The 9823-nt window shown below is 44.9% G+C and overlaps 1 long non-coding RNA gene across 1 annotated transcript; it reads right to left on the reverse strand.

Moving 5' to 3' along the window:
* Positions 1 to 9075, reverse strand: LOC143837056 (uncharacterized). The gene is made up of 3 exons (XR_013230894.1): positions 8963 to 9075; positions 1588 to 1698; positions 1 to 240 (listed from the first exon to the last, which is right to left on the reverse strand). It is a non-coding gene; the product is annotated as an uncharacterized LOC143837056 (long non-coding RNA).
* Positions 9076 to 9823: the final 748 nt, after the last annotated feature.

A 9823-nucleotide genomic window follows, 5' to 3' on the forward strand; every position in this document is an offset into this window, starting at 1 on the left:
GGTCCAGTGAAAAGGCTTTGATGGCTCTCTCAGATCTTCAGGAGGTGTGCTAGAAGAGGAACTTGATCAGCAGAAGTCCTGAGAGTGCCAGGAGTAGAGATGCTGAGGTGGAAGGGGCCTTGCATGTGACTTCTTTGCATGTGACTTCTTTGATTAAAGCTCCATTGAAGTTTCCTCCATCTTTCAGTAGTTCACAGGCTTTCTTGGAATAGCAATTCTTCCTAATAAACGTATGCCCAGCTGGATTTGAAAAACAAAAGTATGAGGTAAAGTGGGTCATCGATCCCAGCAAATCCAATCCCAAGAGGTTTATCCATTCAACTGATGTCCCACCTTTCCTTTTTCATACCCAAGATGGCTGACATAAATAGACACTACTGAAAAACTTCCCCTGAGGATCTCAGGAATGGAGGCATGACCCACATCACAGTCCTATTCACACTTGGCTATCCCCTCTTTGATCGCCTCTAGAACAGCAGCTTCTGTTTCCTTGACCTTTTTTATTTGGTGGGGCCGGGATCCCCCAATGGCGAACACATTGGGTACAAGGGCCAGATCTGACATAAATGTCAGTTTGTCGAACTGGAAAAGGAGATATAGACTTGATAAAGGACACGGGCAAACCCAATTCATTATACCATTTGTTCTCAGAACGCAAATCTGTTTAAAACATTAACATGTACAGTGTCTCGCTAGTGCTCACCCTCTTGCTTTTATTGCCCCGTTAGCACTGGGCATATTGCACAGCATCTGTCATATGGAAATAAAGACAATGAGAAGTTGCTCACACACTGGGTAAGAGCCCTGGACAAAGCGTTTCTGGCCATTTCTGACACCTTTGATCCACCTGGTATTAGGGTATAATACGGATGTACACAAAAGAAAAATTTGGTACAATTCAGATTCGGCAGGAAATGCCTGGGAAGGGCAGGGGAAGGCATTTAAAGAGCACACCAAGCAGCTGAGCCTGAAGCTCAGCTGTTTGGTATACTCTTCCCTTTGCCAGACCCTTCCCAGGCAGATCAGAGTCAGGAGTCCACCAAACAGCTGAGACTCAGGTGTGCTCTTTTCTTCCCCCAGCCTTTCCAAGGTATACCTGGGAAAGGGTGGGCTCTCAGCCAAATCTTGAATCAGATGAATCAAGTCCATACCGATTTGGGCTGATTTGGCTGCTTTAAATTGATGGGCTATGTGATTCGCCTCAGATAAGCCCAAAATGTTCTTGAATCAGCATTGATTCAATTATTTTCAAGCTTGTCCCATCCCTAGGGTAGAATGGAATTTGAGTATAGAATTTCTGATTTTTGTCGTCATCTGTGCAGTCCTAACCCCTTCTAAGTTCATAGATTTAGACATCTCGGAAAGGCTGTTTGTTTGGGGGAATCGTGCCGTTTTTTTAAAAACGCTTATTTCCCTGAGCTTTTCTATGTCCTCTAGTGTGGCTTGAATTGTTATTGCAGCTTTTAAAAATGATGTATGTTGTTGGATGCTGTCCCAAAAGTGGGCATGTGTTGCAAAATATTTTAGGAGTCACACAAGTACAATCTTTTCATTGGTACAAATGGGCCAAGGATCCATTCCACTCACATGCTTCGCCCACAATGGTGATACAGGTGTCTAGGCCATCACGACAAGTCTTCATGATACCACGGCAGCTGTTTCCTGGGGATATGCATGCTTCACACTCCAAAGAGGCACCTGTGAAGGGAACACAAAGAGTTTCACAAGGCCTATGGGATGGAGAGGCATCTACATGAATTGGCAGTGGAAGAATATGAATGCCATACACAGGTGGAACCCTCTAAAACAGCTTTATATTCAGAAAATGTTTTTTTGTGATGATTTATTTCTTTATTTTCATTTGTTACACAGACCCTCTCATCAAATGAACTTGACAAGTGATGAAGCCATGCATGGGAAACAGTGGACATAGAAGGGCTTCGACATGATTCTGTTGTTGTTGTTGTTAGGTGCGAAGTCGTGTCCGACCCATTGCGACCCCATGGACAATGATCCTCCAGGCTTTCCTGTCCTCTACCATTCCCCGGAGTCTTGTTTTTATTGACTCCTGGTCTTGTTTTTATTGACTGTATAGAACTTCTCCATCTTTGGCTGCAGAGCACACAGTCAATCTGATTTCTGTGTTGACCGTCTGGTGATGTCCATGTGTAGAGTCGTCTCTTGGGTTGTTGGAAAAGAGTGTTTGCTATGACCATTGTATTCTCTTGACAAAATTCTACCAGCCTGTGCCCTGCTTCATTTTGTACTCCAAGGCCAAACTTGCCTGTTATCCCGGTTATCTTTTGGCTTCCTACTTTAGCATTCCAATCCCCCATGATGATAAGCACATCATTTTTTGGCGTTGCTTCTAGAAGGTGTTGTAGGGCCCAATCAGAAGACGCTGCCTGCCTGGTGAGTCCTCCAGCCGCCCTCCTCCCACTGCCGCCATTTTCCGGCTTCTTCCTGACCCGGGTGCTCCTTCGCGGCAGTGAAGGAGCGCCCGGGGCCGGCAGAAGCCTCGCCGGCCCTCCCCAGCCGGGCCGCTCCAGCGGCCGGGAAAAGCCTCCGAAGGACCTCCCGTGGGGGTTCGGCTTCGCCTTCTCCCGACCGCTGGAGCGGCCTGGCCGCGTCGAAGAAGCCTCGCCGGCCCTCCCCAGCCAGGCCGCTCCAGCGGCCGGGAGACGCCTCCGGAAGACCTGCCGGTGGGGGGGGGGGGCTGCGCAGCCTTCTCCCGCCCGCCCTAGCACCCATTTTATTCCCCTTTAAAATGGGCTTTATTCCTAGTAAGAATATATTCTATTATTGTCTTAAGTAGTATAAAGTCAGTTCCCTTCATATATTGGCCCTGACCTAAGAGTTACTGCTGCTGTCTTTCCCACAGGAAGCCAAGAGAATGCTCCACTATTCATCACATTCTTCAGGTGGTCGCAGAAAATGAAATTGTGTTCTTTTCCATGATGCATCTGCTTGCGTGTCTTGAAGTATTTGTGTTACTTGATCCACCACACTCAGCAGTGTCGCCTGATGCATAGAGTATTTCTGGTTGCCTTTCTGTCAGGGCCAAAAAAGTATCTTACTTGATTCTTGCTTACAGTCGCCTTTAAGTAGGCTCTGTATACTTTGTCAATCCAGATCTCTTCCTCTGGTCGCACAGATATCTCTCCTGAATGCTTCCTGCATGCTGTCTCCTTTGAATAGACTCTGTTTATTTTGCTGATCCAAATCACTTCCTGCTCTAAATAGACTTCCAGGTTTTCGGTGCTTTCCTTCCTTAAATCTGTTTTCCCAAGTTCTTCCAAGGTGCTTTTGATTTTTACGTCCCTAGCTCTCTCCCCCTCCTGTTGATTAACTTCCAGACATTGAATTCTCATTTGATGTATTGTTGGCTGAGTTGTGTTTTCATCAGCTGTTTTTTTCAAACCGTCAGTTCTATCTAAGAGCTCTTTCTTATTCTTTTGAATTTCCTTTTCCACCTTGTTGACTGCTTTCAGTATCTCTGAGTTCCCTTCGCATAACAAATGGAAGAGCTGTGCCTTAGTTAATTTTTCCATAGTTCTAGGCAGTCACAAACTATAAACAGAAAGTCTCGTGAGGTCTCGCGGGAGCTCGGGCGATTCAAAATGATCAGTTTGTCGATCTCCGTATCAAGTCAGCGTCCCCCACTATTTATTTGATTAACGAGTATATTTAGCTGATTTGTCTCCCGTTCGACGAAAGGATTCCCTTGTAAATTGGTGGGGGGGGGGGAGGAGAGCTTGTGGGGAAAAAAAAGAAAAGCCAGAAAACTCACAGTCTTTACTTTTGCAGACTCCAGCTCCTGTCAGTCTGGTAAAAGATGATCTGGGAAGAATGCAGGGTCAGCTGGTCATTTCAGGCTTAGAAAGTTATTTACGACAAGGGCGCCATCATGACCTTGAGCACATGCCACGGAGATCCGGAGAAATCAGTATCCATGGATCTGTAGGACCCTCAGGATGCCATTCCCGGTTCCTGGAGCAAGATTTGCGTATCTGCTCAGGTCTGCCAGGTGCATTTGCTCCTGACCCTCAGCATGGCTCAAGAGCCCGGCATAAACCAGGCTAGCACAGTGCCATCTTTTGTCATTCTCCCCCGGACTTCTTCTTTGAAGAGGATGAAGTTGATTAGTTCTATGAAGCCCTACAACACCTTCTAGAAGCAACGCCAAAAAATGATGTGCTTATCATCATGGGGGATTGGAATGCTAAAGTAGGAAGCCAAAAGATAACCGGGGTAACAGGCAAGTTTGGCCTTGGAATACAAAATGAAGCAGGGCACAGGCTGGTAGAATTTTGTCAAAAGAATACAATGGTCATAGCAAACACTCTTTTCCAACAACCCAAGAGACGACTCTACACATGGACATCACCAGACGGTCAACACAGAAATCAGATTGACTGTGTGCTCTGCAGCCAAAGATGGAGAAGTTCTATACAGTCAGTAAAAACAAGACCAGGAGCTGATTGTGGTTCAGATCATCAGCTTCTTGTTGCAAAATTTAGGCTTAAATTGAAGAAACTAGGGGAAAGCACTAGGCCACTCAGGTATGAACTAAATCACATCCCCGACGAATATACAGTAGAGGTGACAAATAGATTTAAGGAATTAGATCTGATAGACAGAGTGCCTGAAGAACTATGGACGGAGGTTCACAACACTGTACAAGAGGTAGCAACTAAAACCATCCCAAAGAAAAAGAAATGCAAGAAATCAAAATGGCTGTCTGAGGAAGCTTTATAAATAGCTAAGGAGAGAAGGGAAGTGAAAGGCAAGGGAGAAAGAGAAAGATACACCCAATTGAATGCAGAATTCCAGAGAAAAGCTAGAAGAGATAAGAATGCCTTCTTAAATGAACAGTGCAAACAAATAGAAGGAAACAATAGAATGGGGAGGACCAGAGATGTTTTCAAGAAAATTGGAGATATGAAGAGAACGATTCATGCAACGTTGGGTATGATAAGGGACCAAAATGGTAGGGACCTCACAGAAGCAGAAGAGATTAAACAAAGGTGGCAAAATTATACAGAACAACTATACAAGAGCGAGCTTAACATCCCTGATGACCACAGTGGGGTAGTTACTGACCTGGAGCCAGACATCCTGGAATGTGAAGTCAAATGGGCCTTAGGAAGTCTGAGCAACAATAAAGCTAGTGGTGGTGACAGCATTCCAGTTGAACTATTCAAAATCTTAAAAGACGATGCAGTAAAAGTGCTACACTCAATATGCCAGCAAATTTGGAAAACTCAACAATGGCCATAGGATTGGAAAAGGTCAGTTTACATTCCAATCCCAAAGAAGGGCAATGCCAAAGAATGTTCAAACTACCGCACCATTGCACTAATTTCTCATGCTAGCAAAGTTATGCTCAAAATCCTACAAGCTAGGCTCCAGCAATATGTGGACCGAGAACTTCCAGAAGTACAAGCAGGATTTCGAAGAGGCAGAGGAACTAGAGATCAAATTGCCAACATACGCTGGATCATGGAGAAAGCTAGGGAGTACCAGAAGAACGTCTACTTCTGCTTCATTGACTATGCTAAAGCCTTTGATTGTGTGGAGCACAACAAATTGTGGCAAGTTCTTAAAGAGATGGGAATACCAGAGCATCTTATTTGTCTCTTGAGAAATTTATATGCAGGTCAAGAAGCAACAGTGAGAACTGAACATGGAATCACTGACTGGTTCAAAATTGAGAAAGGAGTTCGGCAAGGCTGTATACTGTCGCCTTGCCTATTTAACTTGTATGCAGAGCACATCATGAGAAATGCGGGATTAGAGGAGTCACAAATTGGGATCAAGATTGCAGGGAGAAATATCAACAACCTCAGATATGCAGATGATACCACTCTAATGGCAGAAAGTGAAGAGGAACTAAAGAGCTTGCTGATGCGGGTGAATGAGGAGAGTGCAAAAGTTGGCTTGAAACTCAACATCAAGAAAACAAAGATCATGGCATCCGGCCCTCTCAATTCCTGGCAAATAGATGGGGAAGAAATGGAGATAGTGACAGATTTTATTTTCCTGGGCTCCAAGATCACTGCAGATGTGGACTGCAGCAAAGAAATTAAAAGACGCTTGCTCCTGGGGAGGAAAGCTATGGAAAATCTAGACAGCATCCTAAAAAGCAGAGACATCACCCTGCCAACAAAAGTGCGTTTAGTCAAGGCTATGGTATTCCCAGTTGCAATGTATGGCTGCGAAAGTTGGACCATAAGGAAGGCCGAGCATCAAAGAATTGAGGCTTTTGAACTCTGGTGCTGGAGAAGACTCTTGCGAGTCCCTTGGACTGCAAGGCAAACAAACCGGTCAGTCCTAGAGGAGATCAACCCTGACTGCTCTTTAGAAGGCCAGATCCTGAAGATGAAACTCAAATACTTTGGCCACCTCATGAGAAGGAAGGACTCCCTGGAGAAGAGCCTAATGCTGGGAGTGATCAAGGGCAAAAGAAGAAGGGGACGACAGAGAATGAGGTGGCTGGATGGAGTCACTGAAGCAGTAGGTGCAAACTTAAATGGACTCCAGGGAATGGTAGAGGACAGGAAGGCCTGGAGGATCATTGTCCATGGGGTCGCGATGGGTCGGACACGACTTCGCACATAACAACAACATGAAGCCCTAAAACACCTAGAAGAAACGCCAAAAAATGATGTGCTTATCATCATGGAGGATTGGAATGCTAAAGTAGGAAGCCAAAAGATAACCGGGTTAACAGGCAAGTTTGGCCTTGGAGTAGAAAATGAAGCAGGGCACAGGCTGGTAGAATTTTGTCAAGAGAATACAATGGTCATAGCAAACACTCTTTTCCAACAACCCAAGAGACGACTCTACACATGGACATCACCAGACGGTCAACACAGAAATCAGATTGACTATGTGCTCTGCAGCCAAAGATGGAAAAGTTCTATCCAGTCAATAAAAACAAGACCAGGAGCTGATTGTGGTTCAGATCATGAGCTTCTTGTTGCAAAATTTAGGCTTAAATTGAAGAAAGTAGGGAAAAGCACTAGGCCACTCAGGTATGAACTAAATCATATCCCCGACGAATACACAGTAGAGGTGACAAATAGATTTAAGGAATTAGATCTGATAGACAGAGTGCCTGAAGAACTATGGACGGAGGTTCGCAACATTGTACAAGAGGTAGCAACTAAAACCATCCCAAAGAAAAAGAAATGCAAGAAATCAAAATGGCTGTCTGAGGAAGCTTTACAAATAGCTAAGGAGAGAAGGGAAGTGAAAGGCAAGGGAGAAAGAGAAAGATATACCCAATTGAATGCAGAATTCCAGAGAAAAGCTAGAAGAGATAAGAATGCCTTCTTAAATAAACAGTGCAAACAAATAGAAGAAAACAATAGAATGGAGAGGACCAGAGATCTTTTCAAGAAAATTGGAGATATGAAAAAAACGTTTCATGCAAAGTTGGGTATGATAAGGGACCAAAATGGTAGGGACCTCACAGAAGCAGAAGAGATTAAACAAAGGTGGCAAAATTATACAGAGCAACTATACAAGAGCGAGCTTAACATCCCTGATGACCACAGTGGGGTAGTTACTGACCTGGAGCCAGACATCCTGGAATGTGAAGTCAAATGGGCCTTAGGAAGTCTGAGCAACAATAAAGCTAGTGGTGGTGACAGCATTCCAGTTGAACTATTCAAAATCTTAAAGGACGATGCAGTAAAAATGCTACACTCAATATGCCAGCAAATTTGGGGTCGCGATGGGTCGGACACGACTTCGCACATAACAACAACAAATCCCAAGACTGCTTTTCCTACTCTCTTATTGATTATGAAGGCTACTCCATTTCTTCTGCGAGATTCTTGTCCACAGTAGTATACCTGATGGTCATCTGAATTAAATTCACCCATGTTGGCTGTCTAAGCATTCGCAAGTTCCACCTACGTCACAGGATTTTTGTCTTCAAACTTTACAATTTTACCTCCTATATTTCAGCAGGAGTTGACAGAAGATTTTCAGGGTTGGTCTTCAGGGCCAGAATCTGGCTTCCGTAAAAAAAAAAAAATCCAGTTTTTGGAAAGGTAAGCATGATGCATTTCTGCACTTCTGACTTTCCAGCTATTTCTTCCATCGCTCAGAGAGTACCTCCTGATATCAGGGCTCTCTCATCCTCACCCACCTCACAGGGAGTCTGTTGTGGGGAGAGGAAAGGGAAGGCGAATGTAAGCCACTTTGAGACTACTTCGGGTAGAGAAAAGTGGCATATAAAAACCAACTCTTCTTCTTCTTCTATTTCTGTGGTGTAATCTGTTAACAGAGCCATGTTTGACAATACCAGCATGGGTTACAGAATCATAGAATCAAAGAGTTTGAAGAGACCTCCTGGGTCACCTAGTCCAACCCCCCGCACAATGCAGGATCCTCACAGAAGAAGGTGTCACGTGGAGGAGAAACCCAGTCCCCCAGATTAGAGTCTGCCACTCTGAACCACGACACCATGCCGTGTCCCATGAGGCAAACAGCCTCATGAGAACTGTTCTAAGAGAACTGAGATGAGCCTGAGGTCACCCAGCTGGCGGCATGTGGAGAAGGAGTGGGGAATCAAACCCAGTTCCTCAGATTAGAGTCTGCCACTCTTAAGCACAACACAACGCTGGCTCTCAAAGGGATCATACAAACTTTGACATCTAAGGTTTCATTTGAGACATCTGAGAAACACCAGTTTCTGGAATCTTCAATCCCAAGGAAAGCAGGAATGGAAAAAGAGGGCAGGAAGGACCCTTCTTTCCAGAAGGTTGGCCCAGTTTTGAATATATGCATGAATAAAGCTACTGAACTACTCCCAGGGTTGAGGAGCAATGTTGGTTGGACACAGCAACCCAACAATATCATGGGAAGCCTGCTTGGCTTTGGTTTCTTCCTCTTCAGCCCGGTGGAAAAATCATGCCCTGCTCTAAGAGGGCTAACAGGTGCTGCTTACCTGTGGTGAGAAGGACAGAGAAAAGGAAGAGTCCCAAGAAAGCCTGCATAGTGATCAAAGCCAGCGCAAAACACTCTTTCTTCAGGAGGTCTGTTTGTCAAGGTGCCGGAACAGGTGCAAGCGAGTTAGGGAGGAAGCAAGGTCTTTTATGTGGTGGGCTTTACAGATTAACCCGACTGCTTCCTCTGATTCGCTAGTGCTGGGGATGTGTCAGCGTTTGGCCAAGCCTTTCCCCTGATTTGGAGTCCAAAGGAAAGAGTCACCACGTCGAAGGTGGCTGCATACCAGTTGGTATCTAGCAATGTCATCCTCTTTGCATTCATCCCAGGAACTGGCTGTGGGCCAGGTTTGTATTCTTTCACTCTTGGGTTAATGGATAACCTTTCAAGCTGTTCTGAAAAGTAAATCCACCATGCTCAAGATGGAGTGAGATCTTTGGTTCCATCCTTGCTTAGTAGAAACCATCCTCAGCAAGGGTGGTCTTCCTGATTCTGAGGCCACGGGCCAAACTGGAGGATGGGGCCTCACAATTTCAGGGGGGTTATTTATTTATTTATTTGTAATTGGGTTCATATACTGCCCCTCTCTGCAAATGGGATTGGGAGGGCTTTCAATATAAATAAGACATCAGTGGAAACATTAATAATATATCGAGAAAAGGATCAATAAGATCGTAATGAGTAGTATTAACTGCCGTACCTCCTACCCTCAACCATCTCCATTCACTGTCAGGTATTTCCCAACCCAGAGTGGAAAACCCTAATTTCAAAAGAAGGAGAGTTGGTTTTTGCATGTCGCTTTCTCTACTCGAAGGAGTCTCCAAGCGGCTTACAATCACCCTACCTTTCCTCTTCCCACAAC

Source organism: Paroedura picta, chromosome 5 (genome assembly GCF_049243985.1).
Source record: "Paroedura picta isolate Pp20150507F chromosome 5, Ppicta_v3.0, whole genome shotgun sequence".
NCBI lineage: Eukaryota > Metazoa > Chordata > Lepidosauria > Squamata > Gekkonidae > Paroedura > Paroedura picta.